The sequence below is a fragment of the Heterocephalus glaber genome, unplaced genomic scaffold, assembly GCF_053883595.1.
Source record: "Heterocephalus glaber isolate CG9 unplaced genomic scaffold, H.glaber_assembly_v1.0 deba00001531, whole genome shotgun sequence".
NCBI classification, from domain to species: domain Eukaryota; kingdom Metazoa; phylum Chordata; class Mammalia; order Rodentia; family Bathyergidae; genus Heterocephalus; species Heterocephalus glaber.
The window spans coordinates 1,270,379-1,292,329 of record NW_028258329.1 but is presented as its reverse complement, the minus strand read 5'-3'; the positions used below and the strand labels follow the sequence as shown (position 1 = coordinate 1,292,329).

Here is a 21,951-nt window from a genome sequence, read left to right as displayed (position 1 = left end):
ATGAACCATAAGGTACTATTAATTGTGGTTGCCTGTCAGTTAATTACATCCTTGACAGGAGACAACTAGTAAAATGAAGGAGAGAATGCTCATCTGACTATCATGAGTGCTTACTAGTAGACCTATCAGAGCCATGGCACTGAAACTAAGAGAGATAAAGGTACAATGTCGTGCCTATACTAGGCTACTGAGTCACAGAGGGATTTGAAAAATTAAGATCTGAAACTTCATGAAGCTGTCAAATTAAGCTAGTAAAGATTCAAGCAATGAGGTCACGGTATGCAACCGTACTTCTATGTCTTGTGAACTAATGTGCTCATCCTAGCCTTGCCTCAGCCAAGGTCATGTGCATTAATAACTTAAATATGTAGATTGTTTTTAAATTTTCACATCTATTAGCCATTTGATCCTCACAACAACCCTGTGAGGTAGGCAGGGCAGGAGTTACCTATCTGTCCCCCATTTTACAGATGAGGAAACTGTCGTGGAAAGGTGAAGGAGATTGCCTCATATCAGCGATAAAGCCAGGACAAACTGGCTCTTGTACTCAGCTCCATCTGCTTTCTATTAGGCCACCCTTCACAGTTTGGGAAGATCTTTCAATCAGTGGAGGGTCTTGGGAAAAGGAACTCACAAGTGAACTCCTACCACTCTATCAATGACTCATCTCTCTTCTGAGGACACAGAAAAAGTGAAGGTACCAGAAGGCAGGTGTTGGAAGTGGACTTCTACCAGTTTAGGCAATGTATCCTTCTGTAATCAATTCTTGCATTTGGTATTTGAAATCAGCCTCTGAAGCAATTTTTCAAGCCCTAGCTGAAAAGCACCAGCTGCCTCTTCCACTGCGGTCGCCAAGCGTCTGACTGCCATGGCAGCGTCCCTGTGCAGCTCGTTGGCAGTGTCTCGCTGCTCACTGGCCTCCTCACCAATAGCAATTAGCCTGTCCAGTTTTTCTTCCTCCCGCTTTGGAAGTTCTCGTGCCAATCTCCTGGTTTTTGCCAACTCAGCTGCAATAGTCCTGGCCACTGAGCGCCTTCTTCGCCTTGCCCACCTTGGTGGGGACTCACTGGCCACAGGCCTATCCCCACCAGAGACAAAACCAAGACTGGAAGAGAAGACTGGAGGCTGCAGTGTGGAGGCTGCACCAGGAGGGTTTCTGCTGGTGCTGGTGGAAGGACTGGCCTCACCCGACATGCCCGGTCTGGTCAAGGGGCTGCTCTGACAGGGAGCAACTGCACCTCTGGAAAGGCTGTGGAGGCTGCTGTAGCTGGGGTCCCGTGAGAGCACCCCGCACCTGAGGACTCATCCCAGGAGTCCTTGAGGTCACTGGTTTCTCACACCTGGTCACTGATGCACGGCTGACAATCCTCACCCGATTCCTTCACTGTTTTCAAGATGGGCTGATGATCAGCTGCTGGGTCCTTTTCGCTTTCAGAATGCTGGTTCCCTCTTCCTCTGGTGTGCCAGAGGCCACTAAGTTCTGATCACAGTGCTTGGCCCAAGCAGCAGTCTCCATTAAGTTGTCTGGGTCAGTCACTATCTGATTTCGAAGAAGCTGACCCAGCGTATCACAAAACGGACCATGTGGTGGGTCACTCATACTTGTGGAATGAGTAACATAAGCCTTTAGATCCAATGCCTTCAGAACTTTACAAGTGGAGCAGCATTGATGTTCGGTGTGGTGGAAGCCTTCCTGTTGCATTCACTTAGATACAGCCTGATAGAAATCTGCATTGTGATGCATGGTCTTGAGGCAGTGAATATACTCTGCTTTGCCTAGTACGGAGAGAAGAGTTCGTGTCTCCTGTCTGGTCCACCGGATGCCTGCACTGCTATTGGCACTGGCCACAGTGGGCTGGGAAGGCTACTGAAGCAAGCGCCTGGGCAGCAAGATGCAAATGTGAAGGTGTGGGGAACCTCTGTGTGCTCCCAGTGTATTCCCAGGAGCCAACTGATTCTTCCTCTCAGGGCTAATTGCTGAGAAGTCAGGTCCAAGGACCGCATCTCTGGCTTCTGCCAAGGATCTGCTCAACTTTCAGGACAGTATTTGAAATATTTCTTATTCAACTTTGCTCTGCTGCCAGTCCAACCACTTGTCCATTTTTTGAGTAGGCAATAACAGCTGGAGTTAACTCTATCACCTGCATCATCTGCAGCAGCACCAGCCTGGCCATCCTTATAGACAGCCACACGGGCTGATGTGCAACCCAGGTGGACACTGATGGCTACCAGGAGGAGGCAGGGACCTTGTCGGCAGTGACAAGTAGCTCCCCAGCACCGAAGGCTATGAGCCACTGAATAGCCTCATCAGGCAACGCGGAGCTTTTGAGATTATTTTAAGCAAACAGTCAGGTGACCCGCCATGCCAGGAACTGAACCCAGGGCTTTGTGCATGGTGGGCAAACATTCCACCACTGAGCTGCATTCCCCATCCTAAGCATGATTCCAGTGTGAGTTAACTGCTGTGCATGGCGAGAGGTAGGGCTCCAACTTGTCTAAGATTAGTATAGCTCTGTTGTGTTTACTATTTGGACATATGTATCTTTTCAATACTTATGTTTTTTTTTTTCAATACTTATGTTTTTAATATATTTATATCTTTATTTTTAAAGTATGTTTCCTTCAGGCAGCTTACAGTTGGGTTTCGTTTGTTTGCTTTTTAAAAAAACTAAATCTGACAATCTCTTCCAATAAATCCCTTAACCCATTCATATTAATGTTACCATTGATATAATTGACTTATGTCTACCAGTATGCTTTTTTCTATATTTCTATCATTACTTGGCTCTTCATTCTTGCTTTGCTACCTCTTTTTGTCTTAAGTAGGTATTTGTATAATACTGTTTAAATTCCTTTACTTATTTTTTTACTCAATCTTTTGAGTTATATTCTTAGTGTTTGCTCACAGGCACACACAAACCTTTGCTTTTACCTGGGCCACACTGAGTGAAGAAGAATTGTTTTGGGCCACATATAAAACATATAATATAGTTAATGTATGTAAGTAACAAATTTTTTTATATTTTTTATTTTTTTAAGAGAGCAAGCAGCCTGAAGGCTGGAAGTTGGACATGTCTGGTACTGTTTACCATATTCATACATAATTCATCATAACCTATATCAGATTTATACCAATTAATTTCAGAAGTTTATAAATACTTAACTTCTATAAAGCTCTACTAACTCCTTTTCGTGTACTATTTTAATACAAAGTTCATCTATGTATGGTGCAAATCTAATAGTACATTGTTATAATTATTGTCTTATAAACTCATGTCTTCTAAAGAAGCTAAGAGAATAAAGAACAGAATTACATTTATAGAGCTAAAGTATCTATATTTTGTTTAATGTCTTTGCTTGTCTTTGTGTCTTCCTTGTACATGCAAGTTACCTTCAGCAGGTATTTAGTTAGTACAATATAGCTTCATCATATTCTCACCCAGTCTTGTTGCTTCAAACATGCTCTTTCTACACATAGTAACTCAAACAATACAAGCTAGCCAGAATGTTTTATACAATCACTTTTTTTTTGCAGTACTTGGAACTGAACCTAGGGTCTTCACACTGAGCTACATCCCCAGTCCCCCTACCCTTTCCGAAACCTAAATCACTAAATTTTCCAAGTTGGGCTCTAACTTGAATCCTCCTGCCTCATCCTCTCAGAGTCCTGAGATTGCAGGAATGTGCCACCATGCGCAGCTTGTAATCTCTTTTAAAATAAGTTAAAAAGAAAGCAATAAATAAATATATAGTTATAATGTATTTCTTACCATTTCCGTTTTTTACCATTTCCATTTTTTACCAACCATGTTTTTCATGTGGACTCAAATTGTTTCCTGATGTTGATTCATTCAGCCTGAAAAAAAATCCCTGTAGTATATCTTTTCAGGCAAATATGCTAAAAATGAAATGTCAGCTTTTGTTTACCTGGAAACGTCTTTACTTCATTTCTGTTTTTGAAAGGCATCTTTTCCCCCTTTCCCTTCTTTGAATATCTCCCAAGAAACATCGTCCCTGGTCCCCGATGAGAAGTTGACTGTTAATCCTGGTAGTTCCTGCATAGATGATGAGTCAGGGACCAGAGTCTTGTGTGTCTTGTACACAATGTCATGGGCATGAGTCTTGGTGTTCTAATGGTTTTCCCTGCATCTTCCACGTTTGATATTTTGATGTGTCTTGGGTAAGAATCTCTTCAAGTTTAAAAACAAAATTTTCTACTTGGAGTTCATGCATCTTCTTTGATGTGTTGATTAGTGTTTGTAATCAAACTGTGGAAACTTTCAACCATTATTTCTTTCAATATTTTTATGTCTTTGTCCTTCTCATCTCATTCTGATTTTCCTATCAACTGTTTGTTGTGCTTATGTTGTACCACTTTTCTTTCAGGCCACTTTCATTTTTTCTTTATTTTTGTTTCTTTGAGTTTTTTCAGTCTGCGTAATTGCTATTGAGCTATCTTCAAGTGTGCTGGATTTTTCTTCTGTCAACTTAAGTCTGTTCTGCCTTTTGTCATTTAAATCTTTTTAAATTTTTCTCCAAAACTTCCAATGTCTGTTTAAAAAATACTTTCTACTTTCCTGGTCGTGACCTCTACTTGCTGAACCATCATTTCCCCACCTTTCTTTAGCTTGAACATATTTGTAATGGCTACTTTGAAGTCTTTGCTAGCTAAGTCTCACGTACACATCTTCTCAAAGGAACATGTCCTCTTTTCTATTGCCCGGTATTTTTCTCCAGATACATATCACAGTTCTGTTTCTTTGTATGACACGTATACGTTTTCAATCTTTGTATCATTGAAGGCTTTGCAAGGTTCGCCATCACAGCCCTGGACCATTTGTTTCAGGGGAGGACTGGATGTGTGACCTAGCATAAGAAGATCCAGCGACCAGGCTACCTAGCATCCCAGCTACGATGCATGGGGGGTGCCCTGGCCCGGACTCTGTCCCTGACCAATGGATCATTGTGTGGCACAGCAGGTGATGGAGGGGCAGTGGATCTGTGGTGCTGCAGAGACGCCCTTCTTGGTGTGTGGGCTTGGCAGTGGGCAGTGGTGTGGGCTTGGGTCACTCAGCCATGAGCAAGCTAGTTGTGTGGAAGCAAGGAGCACGCTTCAGCCTGGAATCATTTAATATTGCGTCTTTCGCCATGTTGCTCCATGGAGCAAAATCATTGTGACCAGATCCGGAAAAAGACAAAACTAGAGGACAGTGCTATTTAGGGAGGATGTGGTCAGGCTCAGAAATGACTGTGCTCATCTGGCACATGGTCAAAAGCAAATTCAAAGTGAAAACTACTTTGTGTATTTCTGTTCTGTTTGTCATTTTAAAATTATCTCTATATGGATATTGCATTTTCTTCTGCTGCTCTCCCTCTCCATGGATTGTACACTTTCCCAGTTCCTTGAGAAATCCATTAGCAGATAGGTTTGTATTGTCTGTTGTCCTTGCTAATGCTTTTCTTTGTGTTTCTATAGTCCCATCACTTTCACTTATTCAACAAATAGTTCTTGCCCCCAATACTCAACATCCTTTATTACCTGCCTGTTCTCTTCCAAGCCAGTAGGGAGCCTAAGCAGAAAAAGGGCACCCTTACCACGAGTGGGATGAGTCTCCAGGAAGGAAACTGTCTCGCATATCAGGTGACGAAAGATTTCAGGACTGAAGTGAAATGCCTGCTTGTTGGGTTTTTATTCTAAAATCTAAGAGAAATTTCTTGGAGGCTTTGTAACCAGCATCTTTGTAAACAGCAAGGAACACATCCAGAAAAACTGAAAGAGAGAGCATTGCCAACCTACACTGCTTAGTGGGCGATAGGATCCTCACTCCTCGGGGAGGGTTAGGTCCCTGGAACTCTGACACTGAGGACAAGAAGCAGACTGGACAAAACCCTGCAATGTGTTTGTTCCTTGATCAACTTGCCCTGCTTCTCTCTTAATTACAGGTTCAAGCTCTATAAATTGGATCAGGAGGCTCAGCAGCCCAGGAAGGTGGATGTTCCACAGTGTCCACTTCGTGGCAGCTCTGCAGAACTGATTAAAGGGAGGGTTGGAGGAGACCAGACACATTACTGCAGGGCCTCGGGCAGGTTTCTCCCCAGCGGATCGGGCCCATTTCTGCTGCCAGGGAGTGAAGCGCTTGCAGGCTTGAGTGCCATTTTCCTGGACTCACACGCCAGTGGCTTCTGCCTCAGGAGCCACCCCTCTGTACTCCTCTTGCATCCCAGGAGCCTCTTTTCAGAAAGCCCTGTGTGATTATCCAGCAGGAAGCAGCTATAGGGAGGGTGAATTGGGGAAAGCGATTGTGAAATGTATTTTCTTATTCTCTAAGGCATGGAAACTCCAAAGGGAGACACACAATCCTTTCAGATAAATCCCACTGGTGAGGCTTCTCTGATCCCCTGGGACCCTCCCAGGGGCAAAGTCAGAGCTGGGTTGGAATCCCAGCGTGGCTCATGAGCACGCTAGCTAAGCTTGCAGTGCCTAGTCATCTCTGAAAGGCAGGATAATTTCACCTTGCTCTCCTTGGAGGCTTCCTCGGAAGATAAAAGGAGCTCAGCAGGAGAGGTTTCCAGCGCTACAGTAGGCACACATCCAGCTCTTCTCTTCTCCAAATTCCCAACACATTCTAATCTCCTGAGCCAGCAATTAGAGCCTATATCTGACAACCCAAAACCTCCCTTGAACTTGCTGCTAATTATACAATTGGCTTTCTGTACCATTTCCTTGGATGGGCTGACCACTTTTTTGTGCTGAGGTGGGGATATGTGTGTTTCCTCATCATTTTCAAATTCTGCAGCTGCTGCTGAGCCCTCAAGGGCTCTGAGAAGTTAAGGGCCTCAGACACTCAACTCACCCCTTCCTTTTCCTGCGGCTTCCAACACAGACAAACAAACCAGGATCCTACTGTGGGTAGGATAGTGTGAAGACTGGCAACAGTAGTTAAAGTGGCATAAAGAACAAGGGTCATTCAACCACGATAAAAATGTGTGTTGGCTTATTTCCAACTGAAGTGAAGCAAGAGCTATCCAAAGAAGAGAGAGGAATATGTGAGGAAGTCCACTGAACGGAGGAAATAGGCAGGTGGTATTATTCTAATCTTGGGGCAAACTACCTGAAAATAAGACCTTGAAAAGACTGGAGCAGATCAAGGGCTGCTGGAGGCTAGAGGTGGCGGGGAGCCCCAGCAGGAGTGGCTTTTCTGGGCTGACCGAGCTGTTCTGTAGCCCTGTGTGTATTCCCCAGGCATCCGTAGTTTGCATCTTCGCCCAAGTGCGGCGTCCCTGGCTGAGAATCACACCCAGACCTCCTCCATCGTTCCCCTGCCTGGTGGGCAGCCTGCAGGTTCCTGAAGTAGCCCGGGGCCCTGAGCAGCCTCCTCTCCCAGAGCAGCTCGGTCCCTGTCATCTTCAGTCCACGCAGGTGCCTCTTCCCCACTTATGGCAAATGCTGCTTCTGCCCAAGAAGGCTGTGGATCCAAGCCTGAGCTGCGGCAGCTGAGAGCACTTGGTGGTTCACATGTACTCAGGCATGGGAGAGATTTTGCATACAGAATTTACTCCAAAGAATTAATCTGAACATAGAAAGAATCACAGCAAGGGGTTTCCATTGCTAAGATGAAAGCATAGAGTGAAAGATTTTCTTTTCCTTTTTTTAGGTATAAAAAGGCCCAAAGGCTGTTTTCATTAATCACTCCAACATTCATACTTCCTAGCTTCCACTATATAAACTGGCTCCTAAATATCATTTAAACATATTTCTATAAGCAAGGCTTATTGGTGTTTGCCAAATGAGATGAAAATTCCTTGTTTCTTGGAATTCTGCAAACTTTTGTTTACTGAAATAAAAAATGTTACCCCAAGCTCCATAAGGATAGAGAAAAGAGAAAAATTAATTTCACAATTTGACATATCTGCTTTCCAAAAGGAAAAAAATTGAACATGAATCCTGTTCTGGTAACCAGTTTGTAACGGATATATTTAACGAGGAAGGAAGCAGCAGGCAGGTTTTTTAATGGAATTTTCCAAGCAGTATAAAAGCAGAGAGCACAGAGCCATGAGGCAGAGAGCATGGGTTCCACTCTGCTCCTCCCATGTCACCATGTCATCCAGGTTTGCCATTTCATCCACTCCAGGCCCCTTTTATGCAGAGGAGCTGGTGTATTTTAAATCAAACTGCATCTTATTTCACCTGAAAATATTTTAGTAGGTTTCTTTAGGGAACAGTGGCTTTATTTGTTTCTTCAACACAGGTGCAGCTGGCGCTTCTTATCTATGGACTCCACATCCACAAATTCAACCAATAACAGATTAAAAGTAGTTTTTTTATTACACCTGTACTGAACATATGTACACTTCTTTTCTTCTTGTTATTCCCTAAACAATATAGCACAACTATTTACATAGCATGTACATTGGATAAAGTATAGTAAGTCATCTTGAGGTGATTTAAAATATACAGGAGAAGCTACAGGTTCTACGCAAATGCTGTGCCAGTTAGCATGAGGGACTTAAGCATCTGGGATTTGGGGGTGGGAAACAATCCTCCATGTGCCCACTAGAATGGACAGCACCACTATCACAACCAATCAAATAAATTAAAGACAAGTCCTTACTGGCATCTAATACTCAACCCACGTGGAAACCTCCCTGATTGTTCCCAACAATGCCCTCTAACAATGGCCTGGCTGGAACCAGGACTCACTCAGGTGAGGAGCGGAACTGCATGTGGCTGATTGCAGCGGGTCTCCTGGGCCTTTTCCCTCCAGTCTGTCTCCCTGCTCCTCTCTTGGCTGTGTTATTTGTTCAAGAAATTGCATCTACTGTCCTGAGACTTCTTTACACTGTTGATTTAACTTACTGTGTGCTCCTTGTTTTGTTAAATAAGCTCCTCCTGCCCTGCATGTTCGGAAACTGACGCCTTCATTAGAGCTCAGCTTGTGGCTCATTGAACATGGCCGTGGATGTGCTGTCCTGTGCCGTCTCAGGAAGCATGAGGGACTAGATGGTCCTGTGTTTGCTAATATTGAGATTAGACAAAAAAGGATCAAGTGCCCCTTTCGTGCATGATGGAGTCCTTCTCCTTGAGTTTCTCACTGACAGTCTTTGATGTTCTAGATTCATCTTGTGTACTTCCTGTCCTGGCTAGAATCTGCTATTCTCTCAGGAACACTGGCATCTTTTAATGGGAAATTTAAATTAAAGGGCACAATTTGGATGCTACAGAGGTTGTGGCTGCTGGGTTGGTCATTACTTTAAACTTTTCAGTAGACAAAGCTGGAGTATGAAATACATGCATACAGACATACATGTATGCTTAGTTCATGATGTTTTCATATTATAATTCAGACTCAGGCTATATGTTATTTATTTAACCTAGTTGACCTTAGATGCCTTTGTTTTCTCTCATGCTGAGAAATGTTCTTAATGACTGCAGTGTAGACATTTGCTTCCTCCTACAATACACAGCCACCCGTCTCAGAGTCCAGCTATATGCTTAAATATTGCACGGTTTCTCTCATATGAGAAACCCAAATTATAAATAAAGAGAAAAATAAAAGATAATGGGAAGTAGGCAGACAGATGTTTCTCAAACGTGAAAGGGATGAACAGATGGAGAACAGGGAGGCGGCAAGGAAAAGAGGGAAAGGGCATGAACAAAGGAGTTGAACTGTGGTATGCACATGTGCCAACTCCACACAGGGAAGGCAGACAGGGACTAATAAAAATTTTAAAACAAAGTTATTATATGTAGGGTAATCAACCTAAATGCAAAAATAGATTTGTCAGATAGATCTAAAGTTTTCTGTTTATGTAGCTTTTAACTGTCAAAGAGTATGCCAAATATCAATGTATTGGGCAAATAAATACTGTTTAGTTTTTGCCAAGGAGTATTATAAAGATGCATGTTTTTAAGCCAAAAAATAATCTAATTATACAAACATTAGCAGCAGCATTATCATGACCGAAAATATTTCAAGTTCTTCTCTCTTTCTTTCTTGTCTTATTTTTGTTCCCAGGAACATTTCTCAATGAAAATATGTTCAAATAATGTTTTAGTATCTGTATATTTTGTCTCAAAGGGGATGCAGATTAATTTGCTCCATTTTGCCTCAGTTGATGAGCAAGTTTCAAATTTAATGTGAATTAATGTTTTTGTAGAACATTTTATGATTACAGAATCAAATCTATGAAATAAGACAAATGACAGAAGTCGTTTCTACGACCACCCTCTCCGTTCACCCTTCTCTACCTGCTCTACCTGTGACCCCTTAAAATACTTTCCTTTCTCTTCCCATTATTTCCTGTATGTGTCTAATTACACTTTCTGAGATAAATGCCAGCATATCATACTATTGTGTCTGCTTTCATCGCATTTTTTACTTAATTCTACTTCAGAGTCTGTGAACTATGTCAGACCTGCAAGGCCAGACCCGTCCACCACCTCTGTGCACAGAGACCCCCCAGGCTGCCCAGGCTGCAGGCAGAGCGGAGCCTCCCTCAGGGCTTCAGGGTGCAGAGAGAGCTGCAGGCCTGGTGCTGTGGAGTTCTCCTGCCTCATCCTCTGTGCAGAGTCGGCCCACAGCAGTATGACTCGTCCCTGCCCATCTCCAGTGTTAATTCTTCCTTTGTTTCAGTTCTACACAGACTTCTTTTCTGCGTGTCATATTTCCCTTGCCCCCCCCCCTTTTTGAACACAGGGCATGCTGAGCTACAACCTTGCCCCTTTTTACTTTTTATTTTTTATTTCTCATTAAGTTGCCCGTGCTGGCTTGAAACTTGCAACCTTCCTGCCTCAGCCTCCTGTGTAGCTGGGATTATTGGTGTGTGCCACTATGCCTGGCTCCCTTGACCTTCTTATTAGGTAGCATTTAGAACCCATAACAGAATCTTTGACTTTAATCACACCTGTAAAGACTTTGTTGGGCTAGGGTAATGTTCATAGGTTCCAGGTATGATGATGTGAATATCAATTTTTAGGGGGAACAGGAAGGGCAATTTTAAATCTACCATAAACTGGAACTCATTTTGAAATATGTGTTGTTATTTATAGCCCTTAGCTTTATAAATAATGCTGCCTTATCCAGCAGGGTTTTCCAGCATAACTTTGGGTCGGGTTTCTAGAAGTGGGAGTGCTAGGCCATGGATCAATGTGTATACAATTTTCCTGAATATTGGGAAAATCTCCAGAAGAGCTATACCAATTTGCATTCTCAAGAGAATGTTGGTAAGGGTTCTCTCCTTGCTCAATTGGTTCCCTCTGTCCTTGACCTAGTCCTCTCATCTTGCAGGAAGCTCTCCTGTTCTCTTTCTCTCTCTCTCTCTCAGTGTCAGATGAACACCTAACAATGGTACCAACCAGTAACACTCATTGTATTACTCTGGGACAAGCTAACCTTGTCCTAATGACACCAATGGGTATCAATGCAGCAAAATATCAAAGCAACTTAAAGAGGGAAAGAGCACGCCAAACTAGGAAAGACCTAGCACTAAAGTAGCTTTCCTTTTGACTATTTTTCACAATCATCTGCAACTGCATCAGCCAAACTTTATACTCCAGAGTTGATTCAGGAGGGAGAAAAAAGACCATTTTGTAATCTGGTAGTCAATGCAAAAATCTTGATTTGCATTTTCCAGCTTTGAAGCTGGCTTCTGAAATAAAAATCTTCCAAGAACCTCTAACGTAGAAAATTAAAATAGATGTAGATCAAAGTTGTACTGTTTTGATTTGCTTTTCAGTATAATATATTTTGGTTTTTAATTCAAGCTTTTTACACCATCATGCATATTTCAGCAAAAAGATTCTTTGAACTATTTCACCTCTGTCACATGGAGAATCCCATGAATTGTTCATTAGGTTTTAATTAATTCACCCTGAGCAGCTGTAAATGCTCAGAGAGGCCAGGATTCTGGAAATCTGGGCATTCACTTCATACTTTATTTAAAAGAAAAGCTCTTCACGTTCTACAGAGCCAGGCAAGGCTTGTGGGTAGAGAGAAAGCGCAGAAACCCTCCATTCATGGAGGTCATGTTCCCAGGTTAACTATCTTTGAGGAAAAGGGTAGCAGTAGAAGCCTCTTGATGCAAGATGGAAACAGCTCTCTCCGCGCTGCCACAGGGCCTCTCCAAGCTCAGCCCCCAGAGTGGTCCGCCTCCCCGAGCCCTGCCTTGTGACTGGACCCTGCGGGGTTTCAAACACCAGACCACCTTGGAACCAGTCCCTTGAGAGCACAGATTAGTCAAGTGTCTTCCAGGCTTCCGGTTTTCAGATGACTTCTTTTCTGGCATCACTTTTGGATTCGGTTGCTCAGGATGACAGCAGGCGCCGGTCATCCAGTTGCCTACCTGGCGCAGTTCAACTGTTTCTCACCGAGCTCACTGTCTACCAGCTCAGCTTATCACTCCAGAGCTCCGTTCCATGACAATCACTGTCTCAGGCAGCTTGAGGTTGCCATAACAGAATTACAATAGACCAAGTGGCTCCTAAAAAAACAGTGTGTCCTACAGTTCTGGAGGCCGAAGTCCAAGGTCCAGGCACTGGAAGACTCGGTGTGTGGTGAGGCTGCTTCTGGTGCACAGAGGGTGCCATTTTGCTGGGTCCTCCCTTGGGAGAAGGGATGAGGGAGCTCTCAGGGCCTCTGATGAAGATGCTGATCCCATTCCATTGTTGGGGCACAGATATGATGGCCTGTGTGATGGACCACTGAGGATAGCATCTTTATCTGCCAGATGGTAGAGCCAGGTGAACTCTGGGCTACAGTGACTGCATTAGTCCAGGACTGCGGGTACCACTTTACCTTTATGCAAGGAAGCAAGGGACCCTGTTTTGTTTAACCCTAAGATAATGAGGGGTGCCTTTGCATAAAGTGGAATGCCATCCTATCTGATACCTGTGATAACTATCTCCAGCTGCAGAATTAGATGTATTGGTGTTTTGGTGTGGAGTTTGGACCTAGGAAGTAATCTTCAGTTACCACTCAAGTTATGGCCCAATGTTATACCTAAAGAGAAGAAAATCCCAGGGGTCCTGATGGCTTCACTGCTGAATTCTACAAGATATTTAGATAAGAACTAGTGCAACTACTGTTTAAACTCCTCAATGAAATTGAAAGGGAAGCAATACTCCCAAATTCATTCCTCGAAGCAAGCATCACCTTGATCCCAAAAGAAGAGAAAGACCTAACTGAAAAAGAGAACTATAGGCCAATCTCACTAATGAACATAGATGCAGAAATCCTTAGTAAGAGACTGGCAAATAGAATGCAGAAGATCATCAAGAAGATCTTACACCCTGACCAAGTGGGATTCATCCCAGGGATGCAGGAATGGTTCAACACATGCAAGTCAATAAATGTAATACACTGCTTCAATAGAGCCCAGGACAAAAACCATATGATCATCTCAATAGATGCAGAAAAAACATTCAACAAAATCCAACATGCATTTATGATAAAAGCCCTATAGAAAAATGGAACAGACAGTCACTGTCTCAACCTGATGGAAGCCATCTATGAAAAACCAACAGCCAACATCATACTAAATGGTCAAAACCTGAAATCCTTCACACTAAAATCAGGAACAAGACAAAGATGTCCACTATCATCACTCTTGTTCAATATAGTTTTGGAAACATTAGCCACAGCAATTAGACAAGAGAAAGAAACAAAAGGAATAAAGATAGGAAATGAAGAAGTTAAATTGTCATTACTTGGAGATGACATGATACTCTATATAGAAGACCCCAAGAACTGCACCAAAGGTCTCCTAGACTTAACCAAATTCAGTAAAGTAGCTGGTTAAAAGATCAACACACAAAAATCAACAGCTTTCCTCTACAGAAACAACGGACTCACTGAGAGAGGAATTGGAGAAATAACTCCTTTCACAATAGCATCCAAAAAACTGAAATACCTAGGAATCAACCTGATGAAAGAAATCAAAGATCTCTTCTCTGAAAACTATAGCACTCTGAAAAGAGATTGAAGATGATATCAAAATAGAAAGACATCCTTTGCCCCTGGGAAGGAAGAACCAATACAGTGAAAATGCCCATACTTCAAAAACTGCTATATTGATTGAGTGCAATCCCAGTTGAAATTCCAACAGCATACTTCACAGACCCTGAGAAAACAATGTAAAAATTCATTTGGAACAAGAAGAGACCCAGAATAGCAAAAGCAATTCTAGGCTACAGAGACATAGCAGGGGGTATCACAGTCCCCAACCAGAAACTACAGTACAAAGCTACTGTGATAAAAACAGCATGGTACTGGCAAAGAAACAGACCTGAGGACCAGTGGAACAGATTAGAAGATGCAGAAACAACTCCAGACACACTCAGCCACCTCATCTTGGACAAAGGAGCCAAACACCCTCACTTGAGGAAAGATAGCCTCTTTAATAAATGGTGCTGGATTAATTGGGTTTCAACTTGCCAAAGATTAAAACTAGACCTGTATCTCTCACCATGCACTAAACTAAAATCAAAATGGATTAAACATCTAAATATTAAAAACAGAAACACTAAACTGGCTGGAAGAGAGGTTAGGAAGAACTCTTGAAGACACTGGCATAGGAAAAGATTTCATGAACAAAACCTCAATTGCACGTGAACTAGCACAAAGAATCAACAAGTGGGATCTCTACTTATTGAAAAGCTTCTGCACAGCAAGAGAAACCACCAACAGCCTAAAGAGAAAACCTACAATGTGGGAAAAAGATTTTACCATCTTTTCCTCAGACAAAGGTCTACTATCTAGAATCTATTAAGAACTTCAAAAAATCAGACCTCCCAAATTTAAAGACCCAATCTGAAAATGGGCATCTGAAATGAACAGACATTTCTCAGACAAAGAAGAAGAAATAGCAAATAAACATATGAAAAAATGTTCAACATCACTGGTCATTTGGGAGATGCAGATGAAAACAACACTGAGATTCCACCTCACCTCAGAAAGAATGGCTACTATCAGGAATTCAACCAATAACAAATGCGGGGCTGTGAGGAAAAAGGAATCCTTCTCTACCATTAGTGGAAGTGCAGACTGGTGCAATCACTGTGGAAATCAGTGTGGAGATAATTCAAAAAACTAGGATTAGAGATCCCATTTGATCCAGTTATTCCCCCTGCTGGGTATCTTCCCAAAAGAATTAAAAGAATCATACCACAGCGATATATGTGCACCCATGTTCATAGCAGCACAGTTTCTAATAACTAAAATTTGGAAACAGCCCAAGTGCCCATCAACTGGAGACTGGATGAAGAAAATGTGGTTTTTGGTTTTTTATAAAATGGAGTACCACTCAGCCGAAAAGAATGAAAAATTAGAGGCATTTATAGCTAAACGGATGCACATTGAGATGATATTCTTAAGTAAAATAAATAGGACACACATGTAAATATCAAAGTTTCTTTGGTATGAGAAACTGAAAGTGTAAATAAGGACTAAAACATATAATAGATATTATGAAATAGGAAGACAGGGTCCAAAGGGGAGGGGAAGTGGGAGGGGTAGGGGAAAGGAAAGAAGGGAATGGAATTAATATGAGAAAATGAAAAAATGTGAACAAAGTCTTTGTAAATAGGGAAGAATGGAGGGGTTGAAGGGAGGGCAGGTGAAGGGGGAAAAATAAGAACCAAGAGAGACTATGTAAAGGTGCAAATTTCCAATGATGAATGTCATTATATTGTATACCTAAAGTGTACCAATAAAATTAATTTTTAAAATAGTATACCTAAAGAAAAGCCTTTTAGCAAATTCAGTACCTGCCTTTCAGCAGTAATTTTGGCAACTTTCACAGTCAAGCATTATATGCAAATAAAGTAGTATATAAAAAATGTCCAGGGCCTGTCGTACGTACCACACAGCCACAGGTAAAGCATATTCCACCTGACCACTGACTGATTTTATGTCCAAAGCTGAAATGAATTGCAAAGCAAACCTTTTTTAGCTTCCAAATGCTTGACTTTTGTTTGTTGTCCTTACTTGAACCACTCTTAGATTCCTATGCATCCACAGTCATCAGATTTTCACCCAGCTGCCAAGACTATTCAATGAGGGAGGATGAGACAACAAATGGTGCCGGGGAAGCTGGGTAGTGACACACAGGAGCGATTTGGACACTTACATCAGATTAGAAATTAACTCAGAATGGATCCGTGACCCAAAGAGAAGAGCTAATGCTGCAAAACTCTGAAAACATAGAGGTAAATTTTTATGGCCTTGGATTTGGGAATGCATTCTTAGGTATAACACCAAAAAGCACAAGGGCAAAAAAGGAAAAAACAAATAACACTTCCTTAAAATTAACATTTTTATGTGTCAAAGGACACCAGCAAGTAAAGAGACTAACAAAATGCAAGAAGGTATTTGCAATTCACTATGTATTGGTGAAGACACTTGCAAATGAAATCTACAAAGAAACTTTCTACCTCAACAATAAAGAAAAATAACCCAGTTTTTAGAATGAGCAGAGGCTCTGAATAAATATTTCTTCAAGGAAGATATACAAACAGCCAATAAACACATGAAAGGATGTTCTACATCGCTGATCATCTGGGAAATACAAATCAAAGTCACTATCACATTCTATTTCACTCCCATAGAGTGGCTGCCATGAAAAAGTCAGAAAACAAGTCAGGTTTTTGAAGTTGTAGAAAAATTGGCACACTCATACGCTGCTTGGGGGAATGTAAAATGGTACAGCCACTTTGGAAAGTGATCTGAAAAATCTTCAAATGATTAAACATTAAGTTATTCTATTACCCATAAATTCTGCTCCTGCATAGGGGAGAGAAATAAGAAAATATACTCACATAAAAACAGGTACGTGAACGGTTGCAACAGTATTATTCATAACAGCCAAAACTGAGGGAAAAAGCCAAATGTCAAACAGCTGATGAATAGGCTAAATGTGGTATATCTATATAGTGGGCTATTATTTAGTCATAAAAAAGGAATGAAGTAATGACAAATGTTATAATGTGAGTGAACCTTTAAAACATTATGTTTAGTGAAAGAAGCCAGTCAGAAAAGACCACATGTTGCATTTATTCAACTCACATAAATAAAGTCTACAGAGACAAAAAGATTAGCCATTTCTTGGGGCTGGAGGGAAAGGATTTGCAGGATAATAAAGAGAATACAGTTTCTTTAAAGATGATGAAAATATTCTAAATTGACAATGGTGATGGTGGCATATTTGTGAATCTATTAAAACAACGGAATTGTATATTTTCAATGGATGAATTTTATGCTGTGACTTATATCTCAATAAACTGCACGTGTGTGTGTGTGTGTGTGTGTGCACATGCATGTGTGTGGCAAATAAGCCATGGAAAGAAGCTTAACATTGTTTATCAAGAACATGCAAATGAAAACCATAGTGAGATGTCACTTCACACATCTAAAATTCATCCACAGATGAACAGAAAAAGAAGATGTGGTATGAACACGCAGCAGAATCTCAGTGGATCTTAGCAAAGAAGGGAGTCCTGTCACATGACAGATTGGAGAAAGCCGATACGTTAAGCGAAATAATCAACACAGGAAGTTACAGGATCTCATTTTCATGCCGAATCCAGAAAGTTGAACTCCTAGAAATAGAGAGTAGAATGGTGGCTTCTAGGGGATGGAGGAGGTGAGAAACCAGAGGTGCTGATCCAAGAGCACAAACGTTGAATTATGAAATGAGTAAGTTTTGGAGACCTAGAGTATCGCATGGCAACTGTTAGTGGTAGTATACTGTATCCTTGCATGTTGGCTATGGGGCTAGGTATACAGTGCTGGCATCACCCCTGACTCACACACACAAAGGTGACTGCATGAGATGACAGATGTGCCCATGAGACTGATTGAGGTCACCAGCTCACAACCCTGTTGTGTGCCTCAAATATACACAGCACACATTTTTCCACCATGCCTCAGTGAAGCTGAGGAAGAAAGAAGGCTGGCCACACCGAATGCTGATGAGGATATGCAGGACAGGGGCCCTGTGTCCTGCTATCTCCTAGATGAACAGAAAGTGTGGTGTCCAAGTGCTGAGTAGGTTTAGGAGGATTTTGGTTTACTGTAAAGAGAAAGTACGTGGTATACACCACAACTCAAGTAAATCTCAAAGTTGCTGTTCTGACTGAGGGAAGGCAGACAAGACAGCTTGTATGCTGTGCATCAGTTAGCTTCGTGATGCTATAACAAATACCCAAGACAATCAGTTTATAAAGAGTAAAGGTTTATTTTGTCTCAGAGTTCTGGAAGTTTCAGCCCATAATTGAATGGCTCCATTGCTCTTGGGTCTGTGGTGAGGCAGCAACAGGTAGCAGGAGCAAGTGGCAGAGAAAACCCCTTACCTCAGGGTAGGAAGCAAGAATGAAATGAGGAGGGCCTGAGTCCCACAATCCCCTTCCAATGCATGCTGCCAATGACCTCACTTCCTTCCTCAGGCTCCGCCTCCTTAAGGCCCCACTATCTCCCAACAGCTCCTCCCTGGTAGCAAGGCCCTGGGCTTTGGTCATGTTTAGCCTACTGTATGGTTCTCTTTACATACAGTTATAGAAAATGCAAACTCAGAGATGAAAGCAAGCAGTCATTCCCAGGGGCTGGGGATTCCTTTGTGAGACTTGTGGGGAAGGGTAGAGAACTACAAAGGGCATGAAGAAACTTCTGGTCCTGAAAGATGTGTTCACTGGCTTGACTGAGCAGATGGCACTATAGGTACATGGGTACATTCGTGTGTCAAAATATGCTCCGTGGCATCCTGCAGGCATGCACTACTCATTGTCTGCCTTTTATACATCCATAAACTTAATTTTATATTGCTGTGAACTGATTTTTCCTGTGTGTATCTTCCCCTTCTGGAGACAGCAACCACGGAACTTTGCTGAAGAGCAAGCTCCCAAGTTCTTTATTCTTGGCCTACTAAAAGATGTTTGTCTTAACACAAATGATAAGTGCACTAAAAAAATCCTTGCCTTGATTAGTGATTTCTCTTTCTATTGTTTACTTAGATATTGCTTGGACTTATAAACAAAGCAGATACCAGTGAGGCAGTCAAATTTCTTCCTGATCACTGATATTCCCTGTGATACATTTACCCATGTTGCAGCCATGTTTACTGGGTAACAAAAGTATGTTCCCATGCACAGTAGCATGACACACTAGGAAGATCACAAAAATGGGAAGTCTACATTTCTGGTTCTCTCCCCCAGCTATGAGAACTTGGGGAGACATTTGAATACATTTGCCTCAGGTTCTTCAGAAGCAATAATTCTTACTCTGCTAAAAATTACTTCTTCTCAAACAGAGTAACATTTGCCACATTTTATAAAGAATAATCGACTTTTCCTTTTCTTACATTACTTAACAGGTAAATATTTAGGTGCAGGTTAGGGAATAGGCACTACCAAGAAACAGGCACACATGCTAACTTCTTACAAACTTGGAACCTTTTTTCTAGAAGTGGATAATTTCAACCATCTGTTTAATATTTATTGAATATAACATGTGCCATCCTCTACATTAGTGTTTCCTTCTAACTAATAAAACACTCTTTGTTTCTCCTCCTCTGAACTTTTCTTTGCTGGTGCAGTGCTCTTTTATGTAATTCTAGCAATCATCAGCCAAAGATCTTAAAACAGAACAGCCTCGGTACTGTCATCATTCCCCTAAAGTGTCATCCAAAGAGTTCACAGAATAATCGCTTCAGCGCTTGGCACCATGTCACTGGCAGTTATGAAAATGTAACTAAATCTTTGCAGAGCTGTAATTTAGAAAAAGTAAAAACACTCAAAATCTTACGCAGTACATTCAGTACCTTTTTATATTACAAATGGACTAATAAAATGGCAGAAAAAACAATGCCATTATGTGCTGTAATATAGCATGGGCAGAATCTCAAAATGTCCACCATTACGTTTTGGTGGAATGTACATAGCAGTGACACTTTATAGGCTACATCTCTGCTCCTTAAAAGTTATTAAAATCTTGATAGCATTATTCTATAATCAAGGAAATTTAGTAAATTCTCTCCATTGGATAATCACAAGTAAAAGAAGAAAATATATCAAAAAGAAAATAAGAGTTTTAAATCCATGAAGAACCAACACAGTGGGTTGAATTTAAGACTCAAGACCCAGTCCAGGAGATATAAGGGGATGAATTCATTTGCAATGACCAGGTCTGCAGGCTGCATCCACCTTGAGCCAACATCCCCATCCCAGTGACACCACCCAGATACACCAACAAGAGAAGACATTGATCTAAATCTTGTTTCTGCTTTTGCAAAAAATGTAGAGTCATCTGCAAACTTGGTGTCATAAAAATCTACTTCAGAGGAGCTTAGTGCAAACTCTAATCCTGTGTGATGGTTCAGCTCCACAAATCCAGCCAGACAGCTTTGTCCTGAGTCAGCAGCACCAGATAACATCTGCAGAGTGAAGGAGCCACCAGGAGCTTGACTTTCGCAGCTTCTCCTTCCCCTACTCTTCAGATGACACCGTCAATTGCCACCTGTCCTTGGGAAGTCTCCTCCAGCCACAGCAACAAGCAGAGCCTGCAGTGGAGGAGATTGCTGGCAGCAGAACCAAGCTCCCAGACAATGACAGCAAGGTCCTAGCTCCAGGAACCCAGGGCCATGGCATCACCCAGGAAAGGGGGCACTGAAGATGGTAGATGAGATGAGGGTGACCAGGCCCCCAGTCCAGGCACCTGACTCCTTCAGAGCAGAGAATCCCTCCTGGCTGGTCAGAGAGGTTGACAGTGGGAGAAGAGTCAGAAAGAGGTTTTGAAGGTGGCCGTGTAGATGTGGACACAGGCCGGAGTCAAGCAGTGAGGACCTCAGGGAGTTGCAAAAGGAAGGCGGGCAAGTTTTGCCTTGAACTTTCCTGAGATCTTGATTTTTGTGCAGGGAAACCACGTTGAACCTCTGACCTGCAGCACTTGAGGGTAATAAATCTTTGTTGTTTTAAGCCAGTGACTTTGCAATAATTTCTGATGGCAGCAATATGAAGTGAATACAGAGCTCTCATGGTCTGCCATGTTCAAGAATCAATCAGAACTGAAAATACAGTGGGGAGTAAGTACAGCGTGCTTCCTCGACTTCTATAATTATTTCTGCACATGTGTATGTGTAAATGTTACACCAGCAGCTAACAGAGGGTTTAACTGTCATTTTAAAAAACGGTTTTACTTGCCCAAATAGAAAGTTCCCAGTCCAATGTCAATCCCATATTTCTGTGCAAGTTTTGCTAGTGTATACATTTTAAAGCTTATAAACATAAATGACATCTTTTAGTCTACAAGGTGCTGTATTATTTTTAATTTTTAAAACTTGTCCCACTTCAATGTAACCTACAGTAGCACAACTACTATGGAAATCAATATGAAGATGCCTCGAAAATTACAGATAGAAATTCTATTTGACCCAGCTATACCTCTTCTAGGTATCTTCCCAAAAGAGTTAAGGACATCACGTTTCAGTGATACATGCATATGCATGTTTATAGCAGCATGACTCATAGAAAGCACCTATATATTCATCAACATATGAACAGATACAGAAAATGTGGTGTTGACACCTAAAGAAGAATAACTTTGAGTCATTTGTAGGAAACAAGATGGATCTTGAGACCATAATACTAAGTGAAATGTCAGTCACAGAAGTTTAAATATCATATGATTTCTTTAACGTGGGAGGCTTAAAATATAAATGACTTAAAGGGCAATATACCAGAGCCAGGTTAGAGTCTATAGAGTTGGGGAGGGGTTCTGGGGAAGGAAGGACAGGAGAGGGGGAGGAAAAGTGATCAAGATGCACTATATACCTCTATCAATAAACCAAACTGCATGCAATCACAATATATCAACACAAGTAACAATAATCATTTGTTAAAGCTTGTAGCACTTTTTTGTAGCGCTAGGGATTGAACTCAGGCAGTCATGCATGCAGTGAAAACTA

General features: G+C 41.7%; 1 pseudogene; it reads right to left on the bottom strand.

Moving 5' to 3' along the window:
* Positions 1-462: 462 nt before the first annotated feature.
* LOC147824769 (myb/SANT-like DNA-binding domain-containing protein 7 pseudogene) lies at positions 463-1,209 on the bottom strand (annotated as a pseudogene).
* Between the last annotated feature and the right edge of the window lie 20,742 nt (positions 1,210-21,951).